The sequence below is a fragment of the Lynx canadensis genome, chromosome C2 (assembly GCF_007474595.2).
Source record: "Lynx canadensis isolate LIC74 chromosome C2, mLynCan4.pri.v2, whole genome shotgun sequence".
NCBI lineage: Eukaryota > Metazoa > Chordata > Mammalia > Carnivora > Felidae > Lynx > Lynx canadensis.
The window spans coordinates 139,607,925-139,626,619 of NC_044311.2; the positions used below are offsets into that span (position 1 = coordinate 139,607,925).

At 39.3% G+C, this 18,695-nt stretch overlaps 1 pseudogene; it reads left to right on the plus strand.

Annotated features, from left to right (window-relative positions):
• Positions 1-1,351: 1,351 nt before the first annotated feature.
• LOC115522939 lies at positions 1,352-18,367 on the plus strand (annotated as a pseudogene).
• The last annotated feature ends 328 nt before the right edge of the window (positions 18,368-18,695 follow it).

Here is an 18,695-nt window from a genome sequence, read left to right on the forward strand (position 1 = left end):
GACATATTGATTCCAACAGCATAGTAAACATGGTTTACTATGGCACTCCACCTTTGCATGATGTGGTTTCAAAATAAAATACAATCACTTAAAAAAAAAGAACTTGTCGAAATGGATGTAGCTCACTGTTTCACTAAGGGGGAGGAATATTCTGTTCCCTGACATAAGGATAAGGGCTGCAGATTTTCCTCGTTGGTAGGGACAACTATTTAGGAAATCAGGCTACAATTTCCACCTTACTGTTGTTGTGAAAAGTTAGAGAAAACCATACCCTACTGAAATGGGGGGAGAAATACAAAATGTTTCTGAATTATGACTGGAACTTCTAATCCTGGGGAAAAACTAATAATGGAGTTGCTAAATAAATTGAGAAATATTTTTTGTCAGTTACTGGAAGTGAAATATAAGAATAGCATTGATGATGATAGAAAAAAAATCCAACAATGCTTTGTGCATTAGTTTTCTAGGGCTGCCATAACAAAACACTGTAGACTGGGTAACTTAACAGAACTTTGTTTTCTCATAGTTAAGGAGGTTAGAAGTCTAAGATCAAGGTGTCAGCAGGTATGGTTTCTCTTCAGGTCTCTTCTCTCCTTGGCTTGAATTGAAGATGGCTGCCTTCTCACTGTGTCTTTATGTGGCTTTCCCTCAGCACATACACATCCCAGTGTCTCTTTGTATGTACAAATTTCCCCTTCTTATAAGGACACCAGTCATATTGGCTAGAGCCTATTTTAACAGCTTCAACGTAATCGCTTTTTTCAAGACACTACCTGTAAATATGGTTACATTCTGAGATATTATGGATTGGAATATCCATAAGAATTTTTAGGGGACACAGTTCAGCCTAAAACATTTACCATTCAGATACTAGAGAACAGATTTTGTATTAGTATTCTCCAGAGAAAGAAGCACAAGTGTGTGTGTGTGTGTGTGTGTGTGTGTGTGTGTGTGTGTGTGTGGAGAGAGAGAGAGAGAGAGAAATATTTTAAAAAATTGGCTCACACAGTTATGGAGGCTAGTAAATCCCAATTCTGCATAGTGGGTCAGAAACTCAACCTAAGCAAGAGCCAAAGTTGCAGTTCAAATCCAAAGACTGTCCACTGCAGATTCCCAAACTGGTTCCCTGAACTGTGGAGTCAGGGCTATTATGGTGGAAAAGGCCAAGAGGAAACCACTAGAACAGCTTCTACCCAGAAAAGTAGTAAACCAAAACAGTACTGTATTCCTGGAGGGATTGCAGAGATTAGTGCCATCATCAAGGACTTGAAAGATGCAGGGGTGGTGATTCTCATCACTTCTCCATTCAACCAGTCTACTGGCCTGTGAAGAAGACAGAAGGAACTAGAGAATGACAGTGGACTATCATAAATCTAACCAAGTGGCACCTCAAATTGCAATTGCTTTAACAGATGTGGTTTCATTGCTTGAAAAAATTAACACATCCCCTGGTACCTGCTATGTAGCTGTTAATCTGGTAAGTGTTTTTTTCCCCATCACTTTTCATAAGAATATGTCTGGAATACAAGAAATTCCTTAGGGTGTTTCTTGTTATTATCATTCCCTGTGTTTAAAGTCAGTGGAAACCTACAATAGCCTAATCCGGGCAGGACTACTAATGAAATAGACCCTTCAGGAACAAAGATTTGGATCACCTCACCAGGTAAAGAACCATGACCAGCTGAGAAGCTTGCTGAGGACAAAAGGCATACAGAATGAATATTGGAAGGAGGTATTTATTAATACCAGATGTGACCACTTACCTACTTACATAAATGAGGACTATAATTACATGAATATTCTTCCACATTTTGTTATGTTTGTGTGTGAATATGTATTTAGTAATGAATAGATCTATCTATCTATCTATCTATCTATCTCTTTGTTGTTTTTTTCTCTTAACCCCTTGTAATGTAACTTAAAATGTATTGACTCCATCATGGTATTTAAGTATTGTTAACTTCCTATCAGTGTTTAAGTTACAGAATACCAAAGAGAAGAGTAAACATCACCCAAAGACTTTTTGTCTTCTTCTGGGGAAAGGGTTAGTTCATTTTCAATTGTACATAGGAGAGCTGTATAATGTTAAGTTGAAGTATGACCTTATTATTGTCTTTATTTATAGAGTGAGTATGGCTTAAGGAGATGCATATGGGAGCCAGGTTGGCAAAGGATGAATTTGCGATGGTTCATTTTTATATGTCAACTTGGCTGGGCCACAGTACCCAGATACTTAGTCAAATATATTCTGGATGTTTCTGTGAGGATGTCTTTTTTTTTTTTTTAAGCCCACATCCAAATTGATCAATCTGAGCAAAATACAGTTAGTAACAAAGAAAAGTAATTTTTGTATTTTATAATTTTACAATATTGTTTATCATAGAAAAAGCTTTAATATCTTTTAATAAAATACAAAAGCAAATTGTTAGTGTTGCCAGAGATTGCTTGCCTGCCCTTAAAAAAATTAACAATATCTGTTTGCAAACAAAAGCATTGCTAGAATGGAGTCAAACCCTTCGTTCTCTTTTCAGGACCCAGCCCACTGATCTCTTTTCTGTTCAGTGACTAACACATAGTAGGCGCTGAATAAATATTTGTTGACTGATGGTGTGTTCTTTAATCCCTATCATTTATTTCCTGACCCTAAATTGGATCTTGATCCACAGGGGAAAATCCACCACCCTCCACCCCCATTCCTAGGGTAGCCCAGTGTCCTTTCATTGCCTTTGATCCACGACATTGGCCCAGACACACTTGTCTGAGGGGAATGACTGAGGGTTTCCGAGGGTAAAGAAAACATTTAGAGGATAATTGTCCTCTTAATCCCTTTCACCTATTTCAGCCATCCCTGTGGCAACCATTAGTTTGTTCTCTGTATCTGAGACTGTTGCTATTATGTTCTGTTTTTTAGATTCCTAGGGTTTTGTTTTTTTTAAGCCACTAAGTTTGTGATGATTCCGCACAAAAACAATAGGAAACTAATACAAGCAATAACTCTGGGATAGTTAGAGTCCAACTGTTACCCTGTCTAAACCTAAGGGATAAGGGAAAAGAGTAGTTAGTGGAACCTCAAGGAAGGAAGCCATGTAGAAAAACATGGACTTAGGTCTATAGATCGAGCAAACTCAAGTCAACCTTGTCAAAATGGAGCCAAGAGACTAAATGCCTGGCCATCGCCCCCACCCTTCCCCCACTTCCCTCCAATCTCCTTCTGAGCTTTCCCAATTGCTGGATCCAAAGGGAGCTATAGGGACAGTGGTTTTGGACAATGTACCATAGGTCAGGAACAAACAGCAGTGTTTAGACGGACAGAGTGTGGAAACAGAAAGATAATCTGACAATATCATGAACGATGGAGACATGAGACATGAGAAGTAAGGTGCCACATGTGCTGAATCAGAAGAAGATGCACATCTCTTCATTGTGAGTCTGGCGTTTATGCCCTGTTACAGTGGATTCTCAACTTTGCTGTGCATCAGAATAATGAGAGGAACTTAAAAAAAAAATCTCCGGATGTCCAGGCCCCCCTCACAAACAACTCAATGTTTCCCAGGGAGCAGCTCCAGAAGCTGTATGCTTACTATTATATTGTCTTCCTAGTGGTCATTTTTCCGGCAAAGCAACTTCATCTTTTCACCTTATGTCTTTAGACTCAATATCTTACTTCACCACCAAAATGTTCTTCATCCTGACTCAAATAGACAAATCATTTGTCTTAATTCACAGGAACATTTCATCACCTGAACTATGCATTAAAATGGACTGTTTTGCAAAGATTTTCAAGTGAAATCTCTTCTGGTTTCACAATAAATTGAATGGGCCTTGACCTTAACCCAAGCGTGCTTGGCATTATGTTTATCCTGCATATCATTCAGTTTCTCTTAGGGCTTTGTCAAAAGTAAGATGGCTCATATTTGGCCCTCAAGAATGCAGAATCATCTTAACTAAAAATGTGATGCCTCCACGTTAGTTAAATTGTCAAAACAGTGGTGTTTCTTTGTCTATGGCTTCAACTAGATTTAGATTTAACTCATGTTTTCTTGTATGCTCATGAGCTTATACATTTTTTTAATGTTGCATAAAATGAGCCATTTATTCTGTAACTATGTAATTTTTGTCCTAACTGGAGGAATTTTAAGAGTGAGAAAGGAACTAGTAATAATATTCAGGCACAAACCAAGCATTAATCAGGCATGCCCAAGGGCACACTGGGATGTGCGTTCACTCTTGGTGGTCATCACCCAGAGCTAAGGATGCAGGAGGTCAAGGGCAAGGGGTCTGGTGTGCATTCATCACACACATGTTGAGGTCCGGTTTCATATTTAACATGGTTAGGTCTTTGGTTACAGCATCCTCTCTGGCTGCTGCATGAAATTAGATGGGGAGCCTAGTGACAGTGACCTAGGGAAGAGATAATAGTGGTTTGCATTAGGATGATGGTCATGCAGATAGAGAGAAGAGAGTAGAAGGACTTTGAAAGTAGAATCTATAGGAATCTGAATCGATTGTACGTAGGCATAAGGACATGTCAAGAAGGGTAGCAACTGAGTGGATGTAGGGCTATTTACTTACACAGGACATTTTGGAGGTATAGCGGGTTATCCACAGCTGGCTTCCCCAAGGGTGACAGCAAGTCTGTGGTCCATTGTGCTCCTGTGAACAGATGATTTTCTGGGGACAAAACTCATTCATGGTAGATATGAATATTTGTGAAGATAACGTATCTGGCCCTGCTTTTCTGCCTGAGTCCTGAACTCCAGAACATTAACTACACAAACCTGCCCTCACCCCACCCTCCAGACCAGGCTGCTTATGCCCTGTGTATTTGTTTGTGCTATGCCTTTTGCAGAAATACCCCTCCTCCTTCATCTTTCCCTCACTCCTACCCCACAATCACTTAAAAATCCTCACTATTCCATGTCTAGTACCCCAGCATAGGCATCATCTGGGAGCGATGCAGAGTCTCAGGGCCACTCAAGAGCTGATAAATCAAAATCTACATTGTGATAATATATGCAAGTGATTCATATATACCTTAAAATTTGGAAAGTTTTATAGATAAATCCTGTTCATCCTTAAGTATTCAGTCCAGGGGCTACCTCTTCCAGACAGGCTTTTCTGACACTCCCTTCGCCACCTTCAGTCTGCTGCAAGAACTGTTAGAAAGCCATACATGGTGCCAGCTATGGCTGTGTGCACCATATTCAGGACCGTATCTAGTTCATGAGTCTTTTCCATTAGCTGTGCACCTTGAGGGTCTAAACTTGTTCATCATAGTATCCCCAACTAGTAGTGTCATATCAACACATGCTGTAAATGCATCATCCTTGGGAATCCTCATCTTGCACTATTGTTGGACCACCTGACGGGTGAGACCACCTGGTCCTGAGGGCCTTCAGGTATTGTAGAAGCCAAACTGAAGTCCAAGACAGGTATGCTTTACACCATATTTTGTCCTGTAAAAAAAAAAAAGAACAAAAACAAAAACCAAACAAGATTTTACTGGCTGTAAACCTACACCTTGCTGACTTTTTTTCAGGGATTTCATGCAGAGATTTAACTATGACTTTTAAAGTAGTGTCAAACAGTATCCAGGGTAGTTAGAAAACGTCTAAGAGTTGTATTGCCCCCTGCAAAATCTGTCCTCACTATTCCAGATTCATGATGACGACCCCAGTGTCAGCCCCCAGTGCTCTCTTGCAGACAGCTTTCTGTCCCCTCAGCAAAATACTGACCCCTCTCCAAATTCCATTTTTTGCTCAACCAAGGAGATATATGCAGAATATACATCACATCATGTCCCCCCTCCCCCTGATTCCCCATTTTCCCCACAACAAGGACTAAATCTCTCCCTGGTGTTATACACTGAACCAAACACAGTAGCTGTGCAATTGGCCCTATGCAACCTCCACCATTCTCCTCTATGCTGTGACCTTTGCTCCATGTTCCCTGGCTCCAGAAACCAAGGTCTCAGGGCCTTTATGCTACCACCCTTTCTTTCTCCCTGGAATATTGTGCTCGCTGACATTCTTGGGCTGTCTTCCTCTCATCTGTTAGATCACACCTTAAATGTGACCTCTGATGTTATTCTATAACCCCCATTATCTCTTCACCTTATTGTAATTGTCTGCATAGTACTTAGTACTATCTATTTGTTTATTTGTTCATTATTATCTCACTTACTCCTTACTAGATTATATGCTCTGTGGGTCCACAGGTCTCATTGGGTTGTTTTTCTATCACTGAATTCCAAGCATCTAGAATAGTGCTGAAAACACTGTGGAAGCTTGTTAGGAATTTATTAAACAAATAGATGTTAATGTATGCAATAACACACACACACACACACACACACACACACACACACACACAGTTTCAATCAAATAGAGCCAAATGTGCTAGTCATTGTCCAAATTCATCAAATTTATTCTGTACGCACGACTTTTTGCCCTGTTCTGTCAAAGGGGCATGTGAGCCAGGGACCTGCCCCCTTCCCGGGAACCCTAATAACCCATGGGATCCCTGGACCCTTCGGGACTTCTGTGGGCTATTGGTGGAGCAGCAGAAGCAAAAGGGCCACTTGAGAAAAGCCAGAAGCTGGACTCGAACTTAGTCCAAACTTACATGTTATAAATCATTTTGATCTTTCAATCGACAGAGCTGCCTCCAACTTTCTTAACCTCTTTTCTGATAGAAGAGAATCTCCTTTTGATAGGAGGGAGCGATTCTTTCCAATTCTTTGTTCATGTCTTCTGCCAATTTCTTATAAAAGTTGCATATTTGATGTTTCTACACACATTGAGAAATTTCTTCTCTATTTCTAAGCAGTGTATTTCCTCCTCAACCAATTTTCTGTCACGTTACATTACATGTTCTTGATGCAGGCAGGATTTGAAGCTTCAGCTTAAGCTTCTGGATCTCACTTTCAAACCGGGACATTTTCAGACTGCATATACTTGCTTGGTTTGAATTTTTTATTTTTCCTGTAAGCTCTTCATTCATTTGGTTTTCTTCACACAATTGTCTGGATAGTTCTTGTTGTTGTTTTTTTTTTTTTTTTTTCTCTTTCAGGACTTTTAAAGGACATATTTAAGATAACATCATCAATGAGACTCTTTAGATCCGCTTCTAACTAACAGACTAGATGGTGGCCATTTTCTGCTTCCCTCTGTTTCTCTACTTCCACGTTTCTGCCATCCGTGTGATTTCTCCCAATATCAGGAAACATCTGGCCTTCAGTATGGTTTCAGCCAGAGATTTTAATTGTCTCGCTTTACATTCATGACCCGGTTCACTTGTGCATTTGAGTGTTCTGGCATTTCTCCATGTTCCTTCTTTTCCCACACTTTTTCTTCCCTCCCTCTTCCTCTTCCCTCTTGGGCACCTCTGGACTGTGATAAAGATGGGCATTTTTATTCAAATATTTCTTTAGTTTCTTCTGAAGCTTTTCTCCATTGTTCTGTAATGCTTTTACAATGTCATTAGCCATAGTTATTTGGGAAAGTTTACAGGGCTTGCTTTTCTGTCCTTTGTCAAGAAAGTCTATTATGTCATCAGGTGAAACCTTGTTCAGAATTTGAACTTGCAAACACAAAACTTGCAATATTGAAGGGCTTGCTTCCAGCCCAGGTGACTGGAGGGCTTTGGTGACTTCTGTCATTAGTTTATTCTTTTCACTGCCTTTTCCACACACTTCAACTTAAGGAGAACACCCTTCGGCTGGCTCTTTTTTTTTTTTTTTTCTAAAGGAGACCTGGGACTTGTCTCAAGCATTCACATGTTATCAGCAGAGCATTTCAAAGCTCCTCCAGGATTGGCTGAAAAAACATCTCAGTGGCAAGCAGTGGATCCTTCATGGCTCTGAAGGGCTCTGCAGTTCTCCTTCCAATGTCCAGTGTCCTATAGGCCACAAGTGACCACATGGAACCCTGTGAAGTATTCAGTCTCTAATGTATAGAAGTGCCCAGCAACCAGGGCAATCCAGTAAGTAGTTGGGCTGGGGGAAGGGGAGGCCAACCAGGTTCTAGAGAGCAGTGCTTCCTAACTTTGTTCAGCTCACTGCATAACTAGAAAGTTATATTACCTATACAATAAACCAGAGGAAGTGGAAAGGGCTGAATGCAGCCTAGAGCTCGGCCATTCTAGGCCCCATCTGGCCTTACAGCAAACCTAGAAGTCCAAAGCAATCCCATGCCATTCCCCCTTCTCTGCACACAAGTCTGTCAGGGCATAGCGGTGGGACCACATCCATGAGTGAGGCCTATTCTCTTGATTTCAAGTTTCCTTTGATTTTGCCTATAAAGTTCCCAAGTATCTCCCTCCTCTGAAGTTTCCTTCCTCCTTTGTGTTTAGTCAAGGTGGTCAGACAGGGGCAGAAGATGAAGGGTATACCCACAGCAATTAATCAGAATCCTGCATTTAAATCATAAGGACTCAGGATAAGTCAATTAGAAATGGCAGGGCCTTAAAATTTCATGAATTTTCTATGGAGTCAGCATGTCCCTGTTTGATCCAAGTGTTCCTAGAAGGGAGTGACTCTGCTTCTGGGCTCTTTCTTTCACAAAGCCCTGCTATTTTTAGCACATCCTCCCAAGGTTGTCCTGAAGACAGTCTCCAGTCCACCAATTCATCTTCAGAAGTATACCTCTACAATCAATTGTATTTTTTTATTCTTTATAATATGTTCCTGAAATAATGATGTGCTTTCAATAGTCCCCTTTTCTTGACTCTAGATTTATGTCTCCAAACCTGAGAAATAGTTGTTTCTGCTCTTGGATGCTTAATATCAACTATGGAAGTGTTATATTGTAAATTACTAGGCGAACAACAGCAAAAAATACCACTTTGTTTTAATTAGGTTTTAATAAAGACTTAACATATTATTTTGTTTTCACTTTCGATGAAAGTAATCAATAGTGCATTAAATTTCTTACAATGACCATGACATTTCAGAAATAGTGACAAGTAGTCATTATGGTTTTCATTCAGTAACAACACAAAAATGCTCTTACCACATATTTTATAGGTACAATCTCATTAGTGTTTGTCAATCCTTCCGATTTTTTTATTCACCAATAGGGTTAGGAAACAATAGATTGTCTACATTTGTCATTCATAAATGTGGACTTTCCATCACCAATAAGAGAAAGGATACATTATAATTTGAAAATGCCTAAAGTATTTGCCAATAGATATAAAACATGGAGGGAAAGCAGATGTTCAATGAGTAGTCTTTCACTGGGGTAAAGACTACCCTGGGACAGCCATAAGTGATAAAAAATAACAAGGACTCAAAAGGAATAAAACACTATCAAAACATATGAGAAGGAAAGGAGAACGGAAGGAAGGGAGGAAGGGAGGAAGGGAGGAAGGAAAGAAAAGGTAGAGGATCAATTTTGATCTGCAGTGTCCCCAGAACACTTGACAAAGAATAACATGAGTAGTGTGGGAATATAAAAATTATTGGATATAAGACTTCTGAAGTCAGAAAAATGTAACCTAAATTCATCAAATCTTGTTTTTATTTTTTTCTTTTAATTTTTTTATTATGAAATTTATTGTCAAATTGGTTTCTATACAACACCCAGTGCTCATCCCAACAGGTGCCCTCCTCAGTGCCCATCACCCACTTTCCCTTCCCTCCCACCCCCATCAACCCTCAGTTTATTCTCAGTTTTTAAGAGTCTCTTATGGTTTGGCTCCCACCCTCTCTAACTTTTTTTTTCCTTCCCCTCCCCCATGGTCTTCTGTTAAGTTTCTCAGGATCCACATAAGAGTGAAAACATATGGTGTCTGTCTTTCTCTGTATGACTTCTTTCACTTAGTATAACACTCTCCAGTTCCATCCACGTTGCTACAAAAAGCCTTATTTCATTCTTTCTCATTGCCAAGTAGTATTCCATTGTGTATATAAACCACAATTTCTTTATCCATTCATCAGTTGATGGACATTTAGGCTCTTTCCATAATTTGGCTCTTGTTGAAAGTGCTGCTATAAACATTGGTGTACAAGTGCCCCTATGCATCAGCACTCCTGTATCCCTTGGGCAAATTCCTAGCAGTGCTATTGCTGGGTCATAGGGTAGATCTATTTTTAATTTTTTGAGGAACCTCCACACTGTTTTCCAGAATGGCTGCACCAGTTTGCATTCCCACCAACAGTGCAAGAGGGTTCCCGTTTCTCCACATCCTCTCCAGCATCTATAGTCTCCTGATTTGTTCATTTTAGCCACTCTGACTGGTGTGAGATCCTTGTTTTTAATAAAGCGGTAATTTTATTACAGTTTGACTTTGTGGCTTTCATGATATTTGATCACATGAATATCCAAAAACTATTTAACTTTTGATTTATCCACTCTAATATTCAATTACTATTTAACCCGGTCAACTATAAATTTCCTTTAAAAGACCATGACAAAAATATGATGATCAAGCAAAGCTAAATTCACCACTTGTGTGACAGAGAGATTTCTGTCTTCAGATTGCCAATTGTGTTTCAAAAGGGGAAATTTAAGATAGGATATTTGTAAGGTTTGAGGACATGTTTTTGAGTCACTTAGGTAAACTTTTTTAAGGTAGAGAACCAGGATTTGGATTTGGGAAAGTTCACAAGATAATAGTTTAAGACTTGGTGGACATGGTCAGTCAAATGCCCTGTGTGAATTTTGATGAGCAAACTACTACCCTAAAAAAAGCATTATTTTCCCAGATGAGCAAACTGCTTGCTTGACTAATTTGGTTAGCAAACATTTTCTCAAGTCATGACATTATTTACTGGCTTTCAGCCTGGTGTTCCAACATAAGAACTCACTGTAGCAAATCATTGCTAGATTGACAGGCAGTCTTAGCCCTCCACCTTCATCCAAGTTAGATGTTTGAGTAGCCTCAGTCCAAACTACTTCTCTCAAGCCTCAGCTGTCCTTTCATCTAGGACAATTCATCCAATTTTCAGAGATTTTCAATTTCCCAAGTCATCTTTTCCATGGTGTACTAGATGCCTCCTTTTGGCAAACACCAAAGAAAAAGCAAGTGCGGTTCTCTAGAACAGTGACCCATACATCTCTTATCAACAACGGTTTAGGATTTTTTAAATGGTTCACACTTTGTTTCTTTATGATATTTCCATTACTAAAAGTCTACAACAGTTATTCATAGAGGAGGAACAGTCATTCATAGAGGAGGAAAGGCATGTATGCATGTATGTATGTGCATACATACGTGTGTGCCTGTGTGCATGTATTTCTAGTTTATATGGAAAGGTTCCATTTTTCAAACTTACATACTGGAAAAATATATATACAGCCCCATAATGTGAAATTTTATAATTTACTATTTGATTTGTCCTGAACAATTTGTGTTATCCAAAAAAAAAAAAAAAATGATTTTGGCTACCTTACAAGAAATTCCATGTGCTTTTTAGATTCCAACAGAGGTGAGATAAATCATATACACTTATCTGGCGTCTGATGTGCTGCTTCAGAAAAAAAATGCTAAATATATCTTTCCTTTAGATTCACGTAATTTTCCTTTTGGATGCATGCCATTAAAAAAAGGTAAGTAAAAACAGAGTATACTTGATGAAGGCAGAATATGGTGCAAGCTACCAATGTGGAAGGCATTGAGTGAAATCTAATTTCAAAATGTAAAATCAGAGTAAGAGCCAAGAAAAGATCATTTTCATTTCTTCATATGCCCAGCAAGTTCATGATTGTGACTTTATTGAATATTTGATGCATCAACCTCACTATTTACCATAGAATATTTTTAAAGCAGCTACAATATCTAAAGTTGCAAAGCATCACATAAATATATGTCAAGAAGCCCTGGACACCATGATGAGCATAAAACAAAAATTTACCATGGAGATTCTTCACTCTGACTAACCCTATTTGAAATGTTGAACAAGGCATCTAGTGTTTAATTACAGATCTCTAAGACTTGCTTGTAACACGTAGGCACATTAATATTCTTATATATTCAAAAAGATAGTTTGCACAGAAAAGCTTTGTGAAATCTTTCTTTTTTTCCCAATTTTTAAAAAAGTTTATTTGTTTTGAGAGAGAGAGAGAGAGAGAGAGAATCCCAAGCAGGCCTCGCACTGACAGCACAGAGCCCAACACATGCCTTGAACCCAAGAACTGTGAGATCATCACCTGAGCCGAAACCAAGAGTTGGAGCCACCCAGATGCCCATTTGAAGTCTTCTCAGATTATATTCACATCCACGTAATAAGTCCTTTACTTTAGATTATTTTAACATTTATCAATTTGGGCCAAAACCTCTATAATATACTTACTGATGAATTGTCTTAAGGTTATTTTCCTATATTTCTCATGTTGTGTTTGTGTTTCTCCAGTTAGCTTCAAACTTCCTCCAGAGCTGGAAGAATGTCTTTTGTGGCCCATTTTTCCTCTACACTGAGTATTATATGCCCATTTTATGAGTCACTCCTAAAGGACCAACTTTTCCCTTAAAAATCCTGAGAAAGTGAGTTCATAGATTGGCATTTTACACTTTTCAAGAAGCATCCTAAACACCTCGCAGCCTTGTTATAGAGCACCTCTCGGGGTTCCTGCCACAGAAACATTATCATAAATCAACGCCGCAGATGTCATGGACACATAGGTGTCTACCACAATTTTATGCAGCCTGGAAAATGGAGAAAAATAAGGAAAGAGTAATAATTCTTGTGACTCTAAGGTCTGAAATTTAAAGGGTTCTGCCTTATTCTAAGATTATGTTCATTAAGGGCTGATCTTAAGGGTCACTCACCAGTATAGTTTAGCAGCTGATGTCTGTTCTGACTGGTCAAGTAGTACAAGCACCATACCAGTAGCTTAGTATTTTGAATGTAACCCAGAGAATGAATTATGCTTTTATCCATTAAACCATTTTATCCATTCTTTCTTTTATGAAACAATGGCAATATTGGAGTTCATTTTCTCTTGTTTTTTTTTTTTTTCTTGAATATGGACTTAGTCGAAAAACATCGACTTCCCTTTCTTAGTCCTCTTTCTCTGTAGCATAAAAATAATTTTATAAACCAATGAAGTCTGAAAGCCTGGGAGCCATACGAAACTACTTATTTCACCTCTCTAACACTCCTTCTTCACAAAAGTAATGTGTTTATGGCCTCGCTTACAAACTTTTAGCACACAGCTCAGTTTTCATGCTTGCATATTGTGTCCAAGAAGCTGGATGGAAACAAAAGGTTTCAAACTCAATTTCTTTGCAAAATCCTAGATGTCTGGAATTTGGCATAGGCATCGTGCACTAGAACATGATGAAAATAAGCCCAGCTCCTACAAATAAAACTCTGTCTATAACTTTACACTTTATGCAGCTTCCACGCACCGTACTGCAAATGCGATATAAAAAAATATAGGTAGTGAAGTTTTGTTGAAGTATATGTTGATTTCTGCCTTCAGATATTTATAAGCATAGCTGTGCTGGTATTATTAAGATAAAATATATTTATTATCAGGGAATACAAATTTTAGAATCAAAACATCTTAAAGTCATCTAGCCTAACCACGTTAAGTTCAACCATTATGCCTATATTTGCTTCCCCGGCCACCGTATTCCTGCACACATAATACTAAAATGTCCACCACCTCATATGGCTTCCCGTTACTGCTAAGGAAGCACCCAGTGTCCTAAAACACTGACTGAAATGAACCTGAATCTTCATTTATCAGCAACATCTTGATCTCCACTTAGTCTTTACAGATACACAGACTGTATAGTTCTTTCCCACAAACATAAGAGCATTTGAAGTATCTGGAATATTAGCAGATGTCTGTAAAGGTTAAAGTCTTTTAGAACATCTTACACCAAGAATTGCAAGCCCTTGCCCTAAAGTTTGTTTCTTTCCTAAACCCCAAGCTGGGGAACATGCTTTCTTGGAGTGGTTTAAACCTTCCATTTTCCTTGCAAAATTCCCAACCACAGACTTGCTTGTTCTCAGGTCATATATTTCTGAGAAGTGAGACAATCACCTGCCTTGCCTCATACATCATATTCTTGTTTGTTGGTTCCTTTTAACTCATGACAAAACACAACTGCCTGTAACACGTAAATCTTCTGCTAACTGCCAAAAGATAGGGGAATCTCACTTGCAGGATACTTCAAACACTTTAGTTTTTTTTGTTTTGCCTCATTTCTGTTTCTGTTATTGTCTTAGCAGCTTTAATGAGATTTAATTGACATATGACCTTGTATAAGTTTAAAATGTACAATGTGTTGATTTGATGCATTTATATAAACCGTTTAGTTTTTATTTCATTTTGTTTTCCTTCTCTTATTGCTCTCCATTTTTCTCTTACTATCCATACTGAGATAGCACTCATTTTTGGATACCATGATATCTGGAAGGGAAAGTTACATCATCCTAACTGGAGCATTTCTATCTAAAGGCATGTCTTTAACAGAAGGCCTCCTTCTTTGCTAAACTTATCCTCATTTCTTTACCCTGAATAGGTGGTTTTATTAGGGAAAAGTTGTAGGTCATGGACACATTTTCACTGACTTGTTTGTCCTTTGCCCCATTTTTAGAAATGTTGTTCAATTTTAAATGCAAGATTCTCAGTGTATGTGTGATAGTTAATTTTATATGTCAACTTAGCCAGGTTATGAAGCCCAGTTGTTGCAAAATACCAGTCTCCATATTGTTGTGAAGGTAATTTTTAGATATGATTAAACTTTGGGTAAAGAATATTACCCTCTGCAATGCAGTGAGCCTCGTCCAGTCAGTTGATGGCCTTAAGAGCAAAGACTGAGATTTTCAGAAGAAAAAATTGTCCTCCAAATTAAATTGCAATGTAGAAACTCTGCCTGACTTTCTAGCCAGGCAGGATATGGATGGATGGATAGATAGATAGATAGATGATAGATAGTTGGCTCTGTTTCTCTTGAGAACATAGACAAATACAGTGTATGAATATATATATATATATATATATATATATATATATATATTTATGTATGTGTATGTGTAGATAGATAGATGGATGATAGATGATAGATAGATAGATAGATAGATAGATAGACAGATAGATAGACAGACAGAGCCTGCTATACAGGTAAGCAATTCAGGCTTAAGCATACTACTTTTTAAGTTAGTTAAACTAATTACTATATACCCATAGTTCAGCATTTAAAAATACAAGAAAACATGTACCAAAAAAGCACACAATCCCTTCCCTTTCCAAACTTCTCAGCCTTTCATTTCCCCTTCCTAGGTTAACTATTATGACCAGTTGCCTATGGATCCTTTCAAAGGTAGCCTTTGTATAATCACATATATGTTTTCCCCCCACATAGTAATACATTATACAAACTGTTCTGCACCTTTCTTCTTCTTGTTAATATTTCATGAAGATGCTTCCATGTAAGTACATATAGAAGGATCTCATTTTTTCATAATTTATCACCATAATTTTAACTATGGGAATTCATTTAGGATATTTCTAATTCATTGCTATGTAAAACAACAGTGAAATCACATTATTCTAAAAACTCTCTTTATGTGTATTAAAGTTATAGTTTACCTGTACAATATAATACTAGATGTGGAATGTCCTTGTTTTAAATTTGTGAAGGAATGCTATGTTGATAGTTATATGACAAACTTTTTTATGTGATTAATATATCCTGGTACCATTCTGATATTTAAATAACATTTATTACTATTTGGTGTTTGCTGTCCTATATCAGTATAGGATATTTTTTTTTATCTTGGTCAAGCAATTAATTTGGAAATTGGTGATTCCTGATAGTGTCATAATTCCCAATTTGTTATTAAGGGAGTAAGCCATTGAAAAACCTTTAAAACAGGGGTGTCTGGGTGGCTAAGTCAGTTAAGTGTCTGACTCTTGGTTTCAGCTCAGGATAAGATCTCAGTTTGTGAACTTGAGCCCCATATCAGGCTCTTTGCTGACAGTGCAGATCCTGCTTGGATTCTCTATCTGTCTCTCCCTCTGCCCCTCCCCAACTCGTTCTCTCTCTCTCTCTCTCTCTACCTCTCTCTCTCTCTCCCTCTCTCTCTCTTTCTCTCAAAGTAGATAAATAAACTTAAAAAATCATTTTAAAAAAAAAAAGCCTTTAAAACAATAAGTGCACTATCCCAAGTTGGACTATTGATGTCACCATGAGAGGTTAGCGGTAGTAGGATTGTAGCAATCGTGGCACTTAGGTAAAGCTCAGGGGCATGATTAGAGATATACATAGGGAGAGCTCATAGCTACATCAAGGAAGGGTGGGTGAAAATGTTAGCCTTTGTGAAAATATTTTGAGTTGTTAAATCAAATTTCATATGAGATCTCAAGCAATTGCAAGAAAAAACAGAGCTGCAGTCTCTAAGAATAGATTCCTTCGGTGTCTTGATTTCCATAAAATTCTAAGAGGAGGAGATGGAAAGGTGTTTGATTTTGGTTTTGTTTTACTTCCAGCCATTGTCCCTTGTCTCTTCTCCTGCCTTCTCTTAGTAACCAGAGCTTCTGCCAATCCTTCTGCTTCTAAGGAGTTTCTTTTTATTTTGTCAATTTGAAGAGAGAGAGATCACTGTACTTCTTGTACTGATGATGACTACACTTCATGGCAGTTTCACTTTATATTCACTCATCCAAGATGAAACTCTGGTAGTAGTTTCAGACCCTTTAGCCGTCATCAGACCTGCAGGGTGATGTAGGGGCAAGGGAGCCATGTCCTGTTGTGAATCTTTTCCTCAGGCTTTCCCTTCAATCCACCAACAGCCCAGTTCATTTTATTTCCCAAATAGCTCTCAACTATGTCCACCCCCTTTCATTTCCACTCCTTTCTATGTACCACCTTGGAGTTGTCTTCTCTCTTTCTCCTTGCTGATGAATCTCCCTAAGTCCATACTGTCCTTCTACTGAAAGCTCTCTGGTGACATCCTTGTACCTTGAGAATAAAGATTAAAAGCCTTTCCCAGGAGGAAGGGGGCTCGAGCCCATCCCAATCCCCAGCACCACCACCTGGTTGCTCTGGTGAATGCTGTGACACTGACGCAAGATGGTCATATAGCTCTTTTTTAGGACAATTCATTACCTACCAGGAGTGTCTCCAACTATGGGCATCTCTCCCTGCCCCCTGGGGTTGGCTGTTTAAGTCACAAAAAGCTGCACCCAACCTCATTTGGCGTCTTTCCTCTCAAGTGTCCATGATGTAGGGCCCTGAGGAAGTGAAGGCCTTGAGGTCAGGCCTGTCCCAGTCCTGCTCTGCTAAGGATAAGTAGAATTTGCTTTCTGACTGCACAATTCACGCTGGGGTTGCAGGCATTCATTTCATCTACACTAGAGAAGGCAGGCAGAGTGGCGAGGCTTTTGTTGGACTTGAATCAGAAACCGATGTATAAGTGGCCCTTAAAAAAGACAGAAAAAGCATGGGCACCGGTACATTGAGGTGTTTAAGTCACACGGAACTGAGGTGGATTAGGTCTTGAAGCCACTGATGGCTTTGTGTGGCCCGAGGACTCCCATTTGGATGACGAAGGGAGAAATTGTTCTGTTCTTATGGTTGGAATTGTGGACCACCTTGCCTGTGGACCCCAAGGGCAAGATTATAGGGGAGGTCTTTGTGTAGTTTCCCTCACAGGAGTTAGCTGAGAAGGGCCTAGAGAAGCACAAGGAGAGAATAGGGCACAGGTATATTGAAGTGTTCAAGAGCAATCAGGAGGAAGCTAGGTCATACTCGGGTCCCCCTCTGAAGTTCATGTCTCAAGAGTGGCGGGGGCTTTATGACCACCCTGGCATAGCCAACAGGCATATTGGCATCATCAAGCAAGCGGATCTACGGAGGATGAGGTCTGGTGTTCATAGTGCAAGCTATGGGGGCTCTGAGGACTACCGGGTCCTCAGTGATGGCTACAGCTTCACCACTGATCTGTTGGGGAGAGACCTCAATTACTGTCTCTCAGGCAGGTGTGACCACAGATCGGAGGTGGCGATTTCACTGCCCAGAGTACCACTGTACACTGAGTCCGCATTAGAGGGTGGCCATACGATGACACAGAAAATGACATTTATGACTTCTCTCCACTTAACCCTGTGAGAGTCCATATTGACAGTGGCTCTGATTGAAGAGTAAGGGGCGGAGCCCACATGGAGTTTGCCACTCACGAAGAAGTTGTGGCAGCCATGTCCAAAGACGGGACCATCACGCAACGTGGATACGTAGAACCTTTCCAGAATTCTGCAACTGGGGCCAGCAAGGGGTGTGTAGCAACCAGATGATGCAAGGCATGGGAGTGGCCACCCAGTCCACTCCCAGAGGCCTCGAGAGTCAGTCTGTGAGTGGCGGTTACGGGGCTGACTGTAGAGGCCAGAGCGGCATGGGTGGATATGACTAGTTTCGTAGGAGCATTTGAGTTATTGCGATCAAATTTTCACAGGCAGCCAACAAGCAGCAAAAAGCAATTATTACTCTAGAGGAAGCTGTGGGACCCATTTTGCACCATGAGTTTTGTGTAATCTGCATTAAAAAATCACCTCTTCAGTGTTTTCTCATGCAGACTTTCTTATCACATTATCATGTGATAATGAGTAAAAACTAAACTACTTTCAGCTTTTCTCAATTAACATTTTCGTAGTGCACTTCAGAGTGATGTTATCTAAGTTAAAGTAGTTTTAAGTACATTACATGGATCTTTTATACCACATGACATGAACACACTGAGA